This window comes from Sus scrofa, chromosome 11 (assembly GCF_054392235.1).
Source record: "Sus scrofa isolate SSC_HxYL_T2T_F1_AM1 chromosome 11, Sscrofa_HxYL_maternal_Yorkshire_Landrace_v2.0, whole genome shotgun sequence".
Taxonomy (NCBI): Eukaryota; Metazoa; Chordata; class Mammalia; order Artiodactyla; family Suidae; genus Sus; species Sus scrofa.
Window position 1 is genome coordinate 81,150,243 of NC_139393.1, and position 16,246 is coordinate 81,166,488.

General features: G+C 46.6%; 1 protein-coding gene across 3 annotated transcripts in view; it reads right to left on the reverse strand.

The window, feature by feature from the left end:
• The window catches only part of LOC146398709 (uncharacterized), an 843,865-nt gene extending 828,581 nt beyond the window's left edge, over positions 1–15,284 (reverse strand). For all 3 annotated transcript variants that reach the window (XR_014819889.1, XR_014819887.1, XM_084982276.1), the window contains exons 1-2: positions 15,204–15,284; positions 11,136–11,241 (exon numbers count right to left, since the gene is read on the reverse strand). The gene's annotated coding sequence lies outside the window, so the exon portion shown is untranslated. The remainder of the gene's footprint in view (positions 1–11,135; positions 11,242–15,203) is intronic.
• Between the last annotated feature and the right edge of the window lie 962 nt (positions 15,285–16,246).

Below are 16,246 nucleotides of genomic sequence, written 5' to 3' on the forward strand. Positions count from 1 at the left end.
AGTTGATTTACCATGTTTCAGGTCTCCAGCAAAGTAAAAGCAATTCTGTTTACTTATACATATGTGTGTATGTACATGTGTATGTACATACATGCAATTTTTTGGATTATTTCCTTGACAGGTTAATGAATAAAGAAGATGTGGTATATACATGAGATGGAATATTATTCAGCCATAAAAAGGAAAGAAATAATACCATTTGCAACAATATGGACGGACCTAGAGATTGTCGTACCAATTGAAGTCAATCAGACAAAGACAAATATCATATGATATCATTTATTTGTGGAATCTTTAAAAATGATACAATTGAACTTATTGACAAAACAGAAATAGAGTCACGGGCACAGAAAACAAACTTATGGTGATTAAAGGCCAAAGGGGGGAGGAATACATTTGGAATTTAGAATTAACAGATACCCACTACTGTATGTAAAACAAATAACAAGGACCTACTATATAGCACAGGGAATCATACTCAATATCTTGTGATAGCATATAATGGAAAAAAGTATAGATTTTCAATACTTTCACACAATAGCAAGGAAAAGAAAAATATCAGTCCCCTTGCCTTTTACTTCCTCTGAATAACCACAATTCCTTCCAGGGGATGAAAATTCAGTTTCATTTTAAGAAACTGCTCAGCTACCTTTTACCAAGAGTAACTGTCATTTGCAACTTTAAAAAAATATCTGAAACCAAATGTGCCCCATGTCCTGTTTACGTATTCAGCTCAAATTACACTGTTTTGCATCCATCCATATGCAATATGATCGCGTTACTGAGTCACTGGATGTTCTGATCATCATATCATGAAAATGCAAACTCCCCCAGGTCAGGTCTGCCTCATTTCACCAGCTCCGCAGTGCAAGGCATTCTATAGAGGTTTAACAAGTGCTTGGAATTTGTTAATTGACTGATCATTCTGCAACTTCAGAAAAATACTAAAATAGATCAAAGAGAAGAAAGGAGCAGACGGGAGGCCAAGAAAAGAATGAGGTAATTTGCTTGAACAAAATAGGACCTCCAAGAACAACAAGCAAAGGGTTCAAGTTCATTCTCTCCCTCCATCCGTCCCTCCCTGCCCCACTCCTTTCCTCCATCCCTCCCTCCCCCTTTAGAGCCTGATGTCCAGATGAAAGGAAAACGTGGGTCACCCGTTCAAACGGTGCACCTAACACCAGGCATCCGGATATGTGGCGACTGAGTGCCTGGCCATGTTTTCCTTGTCCTTTTCATTCAGCTCTTACAATTTCAGACCAAAGGAAAAAATGAAACTCCTCACTAAGTGATAGTATGATAAAAAAAAAAAAAAAAAAAAAAAAAAAAAAAAAAACAGTGGGCTAAGTTATTTTGGAAGCCGTATTTTTTTTCTTTTTGGCTGGGCCACGGCCAAGATCGAACCTGTGCCACAGCATCAACCAGAGCTGCCTCAGTGACAACACTGGATCCATAACCCGCTGCTCCACAAGGGAATCCCTGGAAGCCCTGGTCTGAGTTCAGAGAGCAGACGAGAAAGGCGAGGTGAGAGTCAAGGACGTGGAGGAGAAATGGGGTCAGTGTAGTTAGGCAATAGGTTGTCACACATGAAGATGACAAGGGGTTCCCGCTGAGGGGATAAGCCACCTCTTTGTTAAACAACAGTGTATTTTAAAAAGAGAAAAGACAGTTCCAGAATCACGCTTACCCTCACAATTTTCTAATAAATAGCAGCCCGCAGCAGCTGGTGTGACACTAGCCCAGCTTTTCAGCGTCTCAAGTCACATAGTAAACTGAGCATTCCCATTTTGCCTCTACAAACTCTCGCCTGCTAAAAAGGGAGAGTTTGACAGATTTTTAGAAATGTTCCATGAATCCTAATTTATGAGCAACAGTTGGTAAGTGAGCACGCCAATTAAACCAAATAGTGAGTGTTAACTCATTGACATGGTGCTTCCACGTGGAAAGGAGAAAATAGTCCGAAAGCAATAATGGGAAAGGATCTACTGACTCAACGTTGCATCAGATTTTAGGCGGCGTTTCTGGATTATTCGCCAGTGACTGTTTACTGAAAATGCATCTTGCAGAGCAATTTCCACGTTGGTTAGGGTCCACTCATCATTCGCCCGGACACTTATTTCATTTAGAACAACAATCAATAAAACAGGGTCATTTCCCAAGGAAGGCTTTTCATGCGAGAAGCGTGCAAAATTGTCAAATAAATGAAAATGGCCATCGTGAATTGTTGAGCTCCACAGTGTCATTTCAAATTAATCTCTATAAGCCACTTTGAACCTTTCAACAAGAGCTGTGGTACGCAGGTTTCTTCTTTTCTGTGCCCAGTACGAACTGGGAATGCTGGCAGGATAAGAACTCGAATGCCATAGCAGACACAGAGGGAGAGAGGAGGACGGTCCCCCTGTTCACGGGAGCCTCGGGGGGAGGGACACACGACCAGAGGGACATGCCCACTGTTCTCAAGACAGAGGGGTCGAGGGGTCGAGCCTCCAGCAGGAAGGCCCTGCCCAGCAGGTAAGAGAAGGGAGGGATTGTATGAACGCGCTGCAGTGAAACACGCTGGACGTGCGCAATGTGGGACCATTTGCTTGGCTCGTGTGGGGCGCTGTGTGTCTACCACATAAATAACAGCAGCCGTGATACCTGCTGGAAATTTACCCTCTTTTTTCTTTTTTGGCATACATAAAGAATACATGTATTTATTGCTAACAAAACTAAATGATATAAATGCTATGCAGACCAAATGTTCTTTCAAAGCTTCTTTAGGATGAGTTTCTTTTTTTCTCTCTTTTTTTATTTATTTATTTATTTATTTTTTGTCTTTTACCTTTTGTTGTTGTTGTTGCTATTTCTTGGGCCGCTCCCGCGGCATACGGAGGTTCCCAGGCTAGGGGTCCAATCGCAGCTGTAGCCATCAGCCTACGCCAGAGCCACAGCAACGCGGGATCCGAGCCACGTCTGCAACCTACACCACAGCTCACGGCAACGCTGGATCATTAACCCAACGAGCAAGGGCAGGGACCGAACCCACAACCTCATGGTTCTTAGTCGGATTCCTTAACCACTGCGCCACGACGGGAACTCCCTCTCTCTTTTTTTAAAGTTTTATTGACGTACAGTTGATTTACGATGTTGGGACCATTTCTGCTGGACAATAAAGTCATCCAGTTATGCACGTACACACACCCACCCTCCTCAGATTCTTTCCCCACACAGGTGATCACAGAATACTGGGTAGAGTTCCCTGCGCTCGACAGCAGGTGCCTGTTAATGAAAACAGGAGACGCAAAGAAACCAAAGGAGACTTCAGTTAGGTGTTCATTGAAAACGTATCGGCGCGTCTTCTCTGAGTGACTTATGCGTAAAGTTAGGAGAAGGGTGCGATTTCTCCCAGAGGAAGGACGCGCTGCACGCGAAAAACACAAGAGCCCAAGCCTAGGAGAAGGCGAGGTCCTCATTCTGCGGCTCCTGTGTGCTGTGCTTTGAGGAAGTCCCTTCATCACGCCTCATCAACAAGTACGTGGACACGGCGGGAGAATCATGGAAGCAGCACTTTTAAAAGGGAAGTCTCCCAAACGCCCTAGGTTGTGCTCGGGTGGATCCGCTCATCTTCCGCAGGTCGCCACCCATGAAAAGAAAGTGACTAGAGTTTCCACGTTCAGTGAAGATTCCAGAAGGGAAGAAACAGCCTACACGTCGGAGGGGGGTGGTTGGGTACCGAGACATCGGGAGAAGCTACTGTTGTTACTGAGGACGAAATACAAGTCATAAAAGTGGGGGCGAAACTTTCAACTCTGCAAGTGTGAAGATGCGGTGAAATCAAGGGGGGGAATCTTAAGACTATTCCAAAAACTTTGTGTTAAAAATGCTTTCTGAAACTTGCAGGAAAGGCTATTCTGTCATTTTGTGTCTCCAGACCGGATCCCCCAGCCCACGTTCCATTAACCACCGACGTGTGTAACAAGCTAGAAATATCTTGGCTCAGAACGTGGACAGAGATCCAATCCCATTTCTTTCAACCACCCCATAGGTTAAAGTGAAAACATTCCAGTATTGATTATATAGGGGTCAAAAGGCAAAAGAGGTTTAGAAAAAAGCATTTACTTCACATGAATTATAAAGACTTCTACGTGGCCCAGACTATAAGGGTTTCTACCCAGAATGGGTAAACTTTTATGGTAAAGAATAAAAAAATCTGGTTGAGGGCTATTGAATGAGAAATATCCAATATCCAAAAAGGAAACAGCAAAGATAGGACAGTCTTCTGGGGAATGCCATATATATACATAGAGAGAGAGAATAATGGATAGACTCTACACGGACATATGCCAGGCATATGGAACTGCTACAGTGCTGATCTGCGGATTTTCTTATTTCATTGTATCAATTGCTCAATGATGACGTAATACTTTAATGGTCCTTGACCGCACTTTTCACTTCACCTCCCAAAAATAAAAATTTGCAGACAAGGTGAAAGATGTCCCCCGTTATCCCTTTCAAATTCTTCCAGAAACCAATATCTAAAAACCCCAAAACCCCAATTCTGAACCCATTCAAGTGAAACACAGATTTGTGTCCCCAACTCCGAAACTCAAAACTCTAAAAGCTATGTGGCAAAGAAAGGTGACGTCTCAGAAAGGAGAAATAGCAACTGACAATGAAAATCGCATCCCGGAAATAACCAGGTGATTTAAAGCTTTCTAGATAATCACCAGCAACTAGAATGATAATACTTTAATAACGGATTATATTTAAATAGCACCTTTCAAACGCCATCACGTTAATCTACACAACATGTTCGCAGGTAAGAAGGCATGGGTATTTCTCCCATTTTAGATTAGAAAATTGAAGCGTAATAGAGGCTGGCTTTACCCGGATCTGCCCGGGTCCAGGCAGTGGATTCAGGATTAGATACTCAGATGTGCTTTTCCTCAGACTTCAGGGCCTCCGAACTGATTCAGGGGGTGGAGCGAGTTGGCCTCCGGTGCATTTATCACCCCGCCTCCACAGACAAGAGAATTTCTCAGTGGTTGGACCAAAATCTCAGGCGTTCTCTACTTCCTGCCACTGCCTGGTGGGTGTTCTGCGACGCCTTCCTGAGACGGACAGAAATAACACCCAGATCTCCCTCCGATCTTTTCTTAGTCCCCAGGCTTTGCCACAAGCTGAGTGCATAAATCAAGCCCCACAGGTTGAGGAGTTTTCAGGGCAAACATCTTTCTCAGTGTTTCCTCCCTCTGGACACGTCTCCCCAGGCCTAGGCCAGCCTCTCCTTCACCTTCCCCCTCGAGAAATGCCCATTTTTACTTTGGCTCTATTCTTACTCCCAGACGAAGCTGACCATGCCTTTCAGGCCCCAGCCTCCACCTGTGCAAAGCTCAGACCTCTTTCTCTAGTTGAGGAAGAATGCAGGCGTAGGCTCTCGACATTCTGGGCCAGGCGGCTCGCTTGAATTTCAACCTGAAAGGCCTTTCTAATCTGATCAACGAGGCTCTAACAGAGACTCAAAGAGCAGGAAGGATGACTCTCGTGGACACATGCCACATGCAGAGTCGGCTAGAATCTGGGTCTCCAGACACCAGATCAAGGTGGTCCTCCAGCATCCAAGCCCACCTGCCACCCCCAGCCCAGGGGCAGCCGTGCGTGTCGTGGAGTGTGATGAGCAATGCTTCCACGGGAGCGTCGCAGAAGAGTGTGAAGCAGGAAAGGAGCTGAGAAGCACTGAGGGGACTCCGCCTGCTGCTCCAGCATCCTCACACACCCCACTCCGAACTCCCGCCTGTGTTCTCAGAACAACAAGGCTGCACCTTGGTTCTCATTCACCACGCCTCGGGGTCCAGGCTCTCTTTCGGCAAGTGGTCCTTTCTCTTGCTCTTTTCAAAGCGCCGCACAAGTACAATGTTTGTATGGGACGGTTTGCCGATGACACGCAGGCCACCACAGAAGGGCATTTTCCTGGGGATGATGAGTAGGATGTCTCCTGAGTGGCCTCAGGGGGATGCTCTAATCCAGGTAGAAAGTGACAACTCAGAAACACACCTTCCTTTAGGGCCTCGTCATGTATGAAGCATTTTCACAGATATCACTGCATTTGCTAGCAAATTATTTAGCCTCTCTGGGCTTTATTTTCTCCACATGCATAAATAATGGTGCCAATGTTTCATGATGTATACACATATTTAGATTATGATTCGGTTACAGGACTGACCTGAGAATTTAAACACCACTTATACTCTTCTACTGGTGTTGCATTTTTTAACATGAGAAGTGAATTTCTGATCATCTGCCGCTTGGGAACAACAGTACTTTAAGAGCCACTGTATATATCAGTCACCTTCAGGATATTGTTAAGCACTGAGCAAACTATTTAAAATTCTCTAAGGATTTTATTTAGTCATAATAAAAATTACATAATTTGAAAGGAGCAGCAGCAATAAATTTGCAAAGATAGATTTTTTTTTCTTTTTAGGGCTGCACCTGTGGCATATGGAAGCTCCCAAGCTAGGGGTCGAATTGGAACTGCAGCTGTCGGCCTACGGCACAGCCACAGCAACGTCGGATTTGAGCCATGACTGCGACCTACACCACAGCTCACGGCAACGCCAGGTCCTTAACCCACTGAGCCAGGCCAGGGATCGAACTCTCATCCTTATAGATACTAGTCGGGTTCATAACTGCTAAGTCGCAATGGAAACTCCCAAAATAGACATTTTAAAGCTAATCCCACTTTGGTACAGAAAGGTTTGTTCAATCTGACTTAGTAAGTCATCTTGGGGATGAAGTTGTCTACTGACTGTACAGAACATTCTTTCTAGGTGATCTAATCCATTCAGTTGGCTTAAAATACCACTTAGATACCAAGGCAGCCAACTTCCTATCTCTGGCCCAGACTTCTCCGAATTCCTGGTGTGTTCACTTATAATCACTTAGGGTCATTTCCAAACTAAGCTATGTAAAGTTGATCATGATTGATTTTCATCCCCCAAAAAAGTCAAAATTTAAATGATCTCTTGGGATTTTAATGAATGCCATTTGGTTATGGTCAAAGGTATTTTCTATAAGTTACATTGGTTATTTTTTGCTAATTGCTTCTTTCAGAAGATTCCTACGTTTATGCACACACACACACACACACACACACACACACGAATACTCACACATGCCCACTAATGTGTATAAACATACATTTCCAAGGAGGATTTTTTACCAAAAGAGAAATTTTTTCAATTTTATAACTCTAAACTTGAATTGTTCAATGCTTTGGAAAACAAGGCCTTTTGAATGATTATAGAGCTGATTCAAATATCTAGAGTTAAAGGCATTTGTTATGATGCCCCAGATTCCAAGATGCAGGTATGATGTTTTACAGGTTGAATGAAATAGCAGCAGGCGCACACTATCAGCTGAGAACAGATTTCCTGTTTGTGAGTTTAGGAACTATTCTTGTGTGTGTTGGCTGATAGCCGATGAGCAAGTCATTATTTCATTAATGAAAAAATAGAGGAAATAGAACCATCCATCATTCTGCATCCTAACAGGTCTCTCAGCTTTATCATCACTTTTGCATAAGATGGTAAATTCCCAGGACTGACAGTTGTCCCTCACAGACACTAAGACAGCAAGCCACACCCCTTCCCCAGCTTTCCAGAAGCACCATCACACCAGCCGTCTCAGAATCATCTGTGGGTTCACTGAGATCCTTGGGGCCAAAGAGGGGGATCCCTTGACACCAAGCCAGATGCTCTTTGAAAAATTCCCAGTAGACAGCCAATGATTATGACTCTATGTGGTGGGCTAGGGCACCGAGGATCAGAGAGGTTAAACAGCACACCCAGCATTACACAGCTATTCAGTGATACAGCCAGACTTGAACCCAATTCTGTCTCCAGAGACTGTGCAATTAACAATGACACCAAGTTCACAAGGATATATCCCTGAGTTTTTGAAAATAGGCATCTTTTCTTCACACACACACATACACACACACACACACGCACACACCCCACTATCCAGGTGTCAGAGTAATAAGCTCTTTGTAATATCCACATACGCATAACCTAAAACACTTACATCTGTGACGCCAGTAACAAATCTTAACTTTGTGAGCCTTCCCTGTTCAAAGGAAATTGGCTTTAAGCATCAATTTGGAGAGAGAAAATACTAATTCACCCCTCCTAGAAAACCTTAGCAACATCTAATAAAGGCAGGTTAGAAAAACCAAGGGTCTGTTCATCTCGCACAGAATTATATACATGCAGGAACATTTGGCCATATTTTGTAGCACATCACATTAATTTTTTCCAAATACTAATCGCAATATCAGAAACATATACTTTCTCTTTCTTAGGCATAAACTGGACACGAACCAAATGCATGAAAGAATCCCACAAACTTCATGTTGAATCTGAGATCTCCCTAGCGCCTCTTTTCTTAATACATCTACTATGACTATCTTTCTATAAATAAGGCTTCTTAATTATTTTACCATTTTAAGAAATAGGAGTCAAATATCTAGCTATCAACATAGGTCTGATAAATGCATGGGGTTTTCTGGATTTTTGTTTGGTTGGTTTTTTTGACGGCACCTGTGACATATGGAAGTTCCCAGGCCACGGGGCAGAATCAGAGCTGCAGCTGCAACCTGTGCCACAGGCATGGCAACACTAGATCTAAGCAGCATCTGTGACCTACACCGCAGCTTGCAGCAACGCCAGATCCTTAACCCACTGAGTGATGCCAGGGATTAAACCCGTGTCCGCATGGGCACTATGTTGGGTTCTTAACACTCTGAGCCACAGTGGGAACTCCTAAACACATATATTTTTAATAGAGCATTTACAATTAATTTTCTTGTAATTTCTGGGTTTTCTTTCCTGCTTAGTTAAAACAGCAAATCTGTGTATACTTTGTGATAATAAAACAAATATACTTAGTTTTCTATTGATCTCGTGTTAAGAGATGCTCATGTCATCACATTTCCAATGTTCATGTGATTCTATTGAAATATCCTGAGTGCAGTTTCTAGATGTTTTTGCTTTAAATTCTGAAATAAACTGGATCCAATAGCAATTCTCCTCTTGTCATTTCAATATGACGTTCCAGGCCCTTCACCCCCATGCCAACAGCGCTACAAAGAAAATACTTCCTCAAGCCTGGAGAGGGGAGTCAGCTTCTCCACTTGGCAACCGATCTCGTGTTGATGATTTTTAAAAGAATAAGTGTTCAGTTCAAGGGCCCTAGAGAGAGGCTGATGATTGCAGCTCCGGTCATTTGAGGAAAAAGGAAAGAGATTTTTCAAAGCCGGGGGCAGGGGCATGGCATAAAAGACATTTCCTTTCATTAAAAAAAAAAAAATTTAAAAAGCAAAAACAAGTTTTGAGTAAAAACATATGTAGTCCCTTATAATTAGATTAACGGCCCATAGATATATAGATTCATGCCTTTGATGTGTCTGGATTTCAGATCAATTATACACATGCTAATGTTCAATTTCCATAAGAATAAAGCAAATGACAATTATATGTTGGCTTAATTTTGTTATGACAAAGACAATCTTCAGACCCCTTAGCAAGAAGCTTGGTTCCCTTCCATGTGGGTTCACTCCTAGAATCCACAAAATTCATCAAGGAGAAATTAACTAATTTGTATAATAAACAGACCCAATATTCCCCCACCAGACTTTTGGGCCTCGGTGGTTGTAAAATTTAGAGAAGATGAAGAATCACTGATGCTTGGCTAACCTCCCTTCAGAAGAGGCCTCTGGGAATGGACCAGGAGGTGGGGGTCTGTGAGGTGCTTGGGTCTTACAGGTGCCCTGGGAAGATGCTCAGGATGTGTCACTGACCTGCCCCACTTTCCCAGGCTCTCCTTCTTTTCTTCTCGGGGAAAGAATGCACAGTTGTTTTCCAGAAGAGAAAAAAGTTACCTAATATAACTCTACTGCTTAAAAATAATTTTGGAGTTCCCACTGTGGCACACTGGGTTAAGAATCTGACTGTGGCAGCTCAGGTAGCTGCAGAGATGCAGGTTCAACCCCTGGCTCAGCACAGTGGGTTAAAAGATCCAGCCTTGCTACAGCTGTGGTGTAGGCTGCAGCTGCTGCTCAGACTAGATCTCTGGCCCTGTAACTTCCATAAAAAGTGGGTGCAGCCATAAAGTGAAAAAAAAAATTTTTTTGAATTAAAAACTTAGGGATAAGTTAGGAGCTTGAGATTAGCGGATATAAACTACTGTATATAAAATAGATAGACAACAAGGTCCTACTATATAGCACAGGGAACTATATTCAATATCTTTAATAAACCATAATGGAAAAGAATTTGTGTGTGTATATATATATATGTGTATGTATATATATATATATAGAATCACTTTGCTGTACACCTGAAACTAACGCAGCATTGTAAATCAACTACACTTCAATTAAATAAATAAATAAAAATAATTTCATGTATCCTATTGGAAAAAAAATAGTAAAAACTGGAGTTAGAGTGGGTTCTTGATGTAATAATGAGAAAAACTCAGTTTATCACTAAATAGATGTGTGGTTTTGATTAGCTCAACCTCTTATGGTTGAGATTCCTTAATACAGCGGAGGGCTTCAATTAACTAATTATTTAGGTTCTTTCTAGCGCTATGTCCCCCAGGTTCTATTTCTAAGGAAGGCTGTTTGCACCGAAGGGCTGATGGGCACCAGCTGGGAAATCTCGGCGGGGTCACGGCCTCCGTCTCCGGCACAGACACAGCTCCAAGCATCTCCATTCCTCAGCTCTTGAGAAAGTGGAGGTGGCCACTCACAGGCTCCAGGAAAGAATGGAAGGGACAAGGGGGTGGCTTGCTGGGGGAGATATGTCTCAACACCAGCACATTCTCCAGCCTAACTCATTAGCCTCCCACCCCCAGAGGAGATGGCAGTAAGTAGAGGGGTCTGGGGGACCCTCTGCACGGGAATTTGCTCGTGTGGCGCGGGGTTGCAGCCACCAGGTGGAAAAGAGTGTCAACTGAAACCATCCCTGCAAAGGAGTCTGATGCTGAGATGCTCTCGGCACGTAATCAAAACAGTCGCCCCAAATATAAAATGACGGGTGAGGAGAGAAGCAAAGAAGAGCCAAGGGAGCATATACCTCCCCAAAACTCACCCCCACGACTGCCCCCGGGCTCCTGTTCCAACGCCGACCAGGCTCTGCTCCTTCAAAGCTGCATCTTTAATCTCCACGGGACAGAATGCAAGTGGACGTGTTTATCCTGAAAATGAGAGGCAGCTTGATAGACAGGCATCTCGACTTCTTTCAAACTCTCTGCGAAGACTCACAAATCTCTGCAAGGTGGTATTCATTTCCTCTCATAATAATTTCTGGGTCATTAAGTTCATTGCATCTTACTTTCCCCTCTGCTTATCGAGAGCACAGAACCCTGCGCAGGTTCCCCCAGGAGCCCGGCTGCCATATCAGAATGGCTCACACTTTCCAAGGATTAATAACACCTCTCTGGTGCTTTTCAAAAATCCCTCGCTAATCTGCACGCTTTTGCTTAGGCTGACCCTGCCTGGCCAGACTTCTCTGTGACTGCCTACACTGGCACGCTCCAGGGAGGGCAGCGTCCTGGCTCACCATGGATGGAGCGCAAATGCACCAGGGCGAAACGGATAAGCCAGCTCGTAGTCCTTTTATTTCTCCTGCGTCTGGAAGGGATAACACAGAAGAAGGAGGGAGGATAAGGCCATCGTCTGACGAATTAAGTGGCCTTTCAATGAAAGGCATTTGGAGGGATTTGACTACTTATAACAGGCATCCTACTTCGATGGAACATAACTTCTTCCAACCATGTCTCCTGTAACTCGGGACACATCACCTAAGCTCTGGCTTCATAGGCAGAAGTAGAATTTCTCCTTTAAGCTGTACCCCCTTTTTTCCCCCTTTTCAGGGCCGCACCTGGGGCATATGGGAGTTCCCAGGCCAGGGGTTGAATCAGAGTTGCAGCTGCTGGCCTACGCCACAGTCACAGCAACGCCAGATCTGAGCCACATCTGCAACCTACACCGCAGCTCACGGCAACACCCGATCCTTAACCCACTGAGCGAGGCCAGGGACCAACCTGAATCCTCAGAGATACTAATTGGGTTCCTAACCCACTGAGCCACAATGGGAAGTCCAAGCTGTTTCCTCCTTGATGATGCTAAACATACATTAAATTGGTATGAACGGTTTCATTGGCAACCCTTAACTATGACTCCAAGATGGAGTTTTATTGATTGATAAAAACCCCAAATCCCTCAAACACAGAGCTGCTCCCCACACGGATGAGACTTTGCTGTTTTCATGTAACGTATGGTCGTGTTAGAAGACACTGCAAATCCAGTTTCTTTTCTTTCTCTTGGGAAATACGACTCTTTCAGCGGGTATATCTTAACCGACTTCACTGGACTGTGTGTATTTATTAATCGCCCTGCGTGTAACACAGTGAAGAAAAGACTTGGAAAGAACAAACTGGTCAAGGATGCCCCCTCCAGTCACAGCAGGCATCCTGGGAATGGGGCTGGGCTTCAAAAGCTTACACTTGGGGAGAAATGCCCTCTGTTCTGCTCTCACTATGCCTTCCTGTGTGATACTTTTAATATATACATTAACTTAGAGATATGCACACATAAACACAGCCACATTTGGTCTACACACTACCTCCCATACAGGCAGCACCACTGAATCGGGTTCATTGAATCACTGAACCTCAGAGCTGTAAACGGACCTCTGTACTCCAATCACTCTTTCACCCATGTATATAATCAATAAAATGGGCTCATTCTCCTCTGAGATCTTGAAGGAGGTAAATATTTTCACAGTTTAAAACAAAATCCTCCCCCCGACTTTCCAGTTTCAAAAGGGTTCACAAGCAGTGTGTTGCAAATGTCATCAACATATTCAAAGGTGCAATGAAAGGGAGGTTTTTGTATTTTTCTCTAATAGGACACCTCTTCCTCCTACCCTCCCACTCCATCAAGGGGGCAGAAAAAGAGACTGGCCGTCTGCCTCCAGTGCCTCTCCTCTGAGTTCCCCATAGTCCCTTCCATGTAGAAGGTCAAGTCTTTAAAGGGCTGCTCTGTGGCACCATGGAAGCTGTTGTGCCTGTTCTTCTCTGGACCCTCACTGAGCACTGGGGCAAAAGTGTCCCTGGTGCCCTGTACGGTTTGGTCTGTCCTTGTGCCAGGGACACCCACAGCTGGTGGCTTCCCAGTCTGTTCTTTCTAGGCTGGATTGGCACCAGGTGGAGTGCCCACTGGTTCATCCCCACTGAGGCCACTCAGGCTGTTGAGAGACTCAAGTCAGCCTGAGAATCTCATTCCCATTGCATCCCTGGTCTGGCTAGCACATGGCACCGCGACCATGGCAACGTCCCCAGCAAGCATCTTCAGCTCCTTTGCACAATTTCTCCAAGGACCACAGGCCTCCTGGATGCCAGCCACCTGCGTGACAGCTGCCGGACTCAGCTCAGGCACTCCCCTCGACCTCGACTAAGGGACGGCCAGTTTTATTCTGTTCCTTCTTATATTTCCTAGTTCCTTTCTAAAGGAATCTGCATTATTGTTCGTATCTGCTCTTAACTCCTTGATATTCAGCTTTAATTCCTTCAGTATTTTCACTAACTCCCTTTTGAACGCAATGTCTGTCAGACTGCAGAGGTCCGTTTCACTGTTTGCTGCTTCAGGTGAATTCTCCCGTTCCTTGGACTGGGGATGGTTTCCGAGCTTCTTCGTCTTGCTTATGTTTTTCTTTTTCTGTGAATTTAGGGACACCAAACTGTAGTTTTGGAGGGCTACTTCTATGCAAGAGCACCCCTTTGTATTTTGTGGGGAGTTACTGTTTATTTTATTTGCTCTCTTTCTTTGGTGTGAGCAGGCTGTTATCCCCAGGGGGCTGAGTGTGTTTCCAGGGAGAAGGAGGCAACGGGTAGGGCCAGCAGTCAGTGCCTGGTTGCTGGGCTCTTAACAGCAGCAAGGAGCTGCAGGAAGGTGGCTCAGGCTACTCCTAGTTGCAGGGCCCAGGGAAGTGGGAATGAGCCTTATGCAGATGGACAAGGTGGCCAGAGCATTTGGCGGTGGCGGCAGCAGGATGTGTGAGTTCCCAGGAGAATGAGAGCCACAACAGGTAGCGTTCGATTGCAGCGCCCTCCTCTGAGGTGGTTGGGGCTGCAAGTGGTTCTTGTTCTGGGATCCCCAGTGGTAGAGGGCCATGCCCACCTCTGGAGTCAGTGATAACTGCAGTGGTTTGCCCCTGCCACCCTACAGACTCGACTGTGGAGGAAACACCCTGTCCTGCTTAGCCCATGCAGGAGGTGCTGCACCAGCTTTTCCTAGTTTCAGGGTCTTGGGAAGGGACAGTGATCAAGTGTCTGGGCACCGCCCAGAGCATTTGGCAGTGGCAGCTGCAGGGCAGGTGTGTTCCCAGGGGGCAACAACATATGGTGCTTGGTTCCAGTGCCCCCCCCCCTTTTTTTTTTGTCTTTTTGCCATTTCTTTGGGCTGCTCCCGCGGCATACGGAGGTTCCCAGGCTAGGGGTCGAATCGGAGCTGTAGCCACCGGCCTACGCCCGAGCCACAGCAATGCCGGATCCAAGCCATATCTGCAACCTACACCACAGCTCACGGCAACACCGGATCGTTAACCCACTGAGCAAGGGCAGGGACGGAACCCGCAACCTCATGGTTCCTAGTCGGATTCGTTAACCACTGCGCCACGACGGGAACTCCTTTTTTTTTTTTTTTTTTTTTTTTGCCGACCCCTGAGGTGACTGGGGCCGCAGGTGGAGCCCGCTCACAGCCCCCCCCCCCCCATGGTGGCAGGACGCACCTTCCTCTGGCCTCCGAGGTGACCGCAGAGGTCCGTCCCTGCCGCCTGTAGGCACCACCTCACACTTAGCACCCCACCCCCCCGGTGACCTTAGCCAACCCAAGGGGTGCCCGGCCACCCCAGCAAGTGGCTTCTCACCGCCCCCGCCCCCCCCCGCGAGCCCGAGTGCGCCTGCGCGGGGAGCTGCTATGGCGGCCGCCCCCCCCCTCCCCTCCCCCACAAGGGCGCCCGGCCTCCCCCGCGGGCCCAGACCTCCTCCTGGTGCCCTCTGCCCTGGCGGACCGCTCCCCGGCCCGGGGCGCACTGCTCCGCAGCCCCGCAGGCTGTCCCCACACCGCCAGCCCCGGTCCTCTCCGCGGAACTGACCTCCGGAGCCCGAGGCTCAGCGCCCAGGCCGGGGTGTCCGGCCGGGGGTGCAGACGGTCTGGGCGGCTCTCACTGCGCTTTGCCCTCCTGGACCAACGGCGGCGCTGTTCTCGGAGGCTTCGAGGTCCCGGCTCGGCTGATCTTTCCGTGGGCTCGGCGGCTCCCCAGGGTGTGGGTTCCTTGTCCCCTCCGCAGCTCCCTGTGGGGAATTCGAGTCCCCGCCTGGTTCCTTCTCTCTGTCTTTTGTTCTACCCAGTTAGGTCCAGCGTGTCCTGCCCCTTTCGGAGGTTAAGTTCTTCCGCCAGCATCCAGCAGATGCTCCGTGCAGGTCGTCACATGCGGATGCGGGTTTCGACGCGCTCCTGGGAGAAGAGGGGCCGCGCCCTGCTCCCCCACCATCTCGATCCTTGCCGTCCAGGTTCACTGGGGTGGACACCAAGGCCCCGACTCCAGCGCGCAGCGCCTCCGCTGTCAGCCTTCCCCACAGCTCGCTCTCGGGGACGTTGGCTTCACGGGCCTCCATCTAACACCCTCACTGCTGTCTCTTAGCTCCAAGGACCGTGCATCTCTGACCCCGGGGCAAGGGGAAAACTCAGGGCAGGATGTCAGGTTCCCTCTGGCGAGGGATCTCAAGTTAGAAGGGTGGCCACTTTGCCTTCGCTTGAGTCCTGGTTTCCACAGACTTGGCTATTGTTCTGTCTGATGAAACCCTCCTTTTACAATCCAGGTTCAGTGTGGGGTCTAGTTCCTCCTATTCTCAGCAGCCACGATGCTCCCATCTTCCTGGGAAGTAGGCTTAGTGTATTCAGCCACACCGAATTCCAACTCCAATTCACCATGCGGTATAGATGGTACACACCATAGTTTGTAAATGGGTCAAATGCTGTGGCTCAAGCCGTCAGGTGGCCTTGAATGAGGACTAGAATTCAGCTCCGTCCAGAAAGAGAGAATGAATCCAAACTCCTGCCAGATGCGTATATTCTTTCTCATAAAGTTAAGCTGTTTCCCATCTTTAAGTATAATTATGGATTTATTTTTTTCAG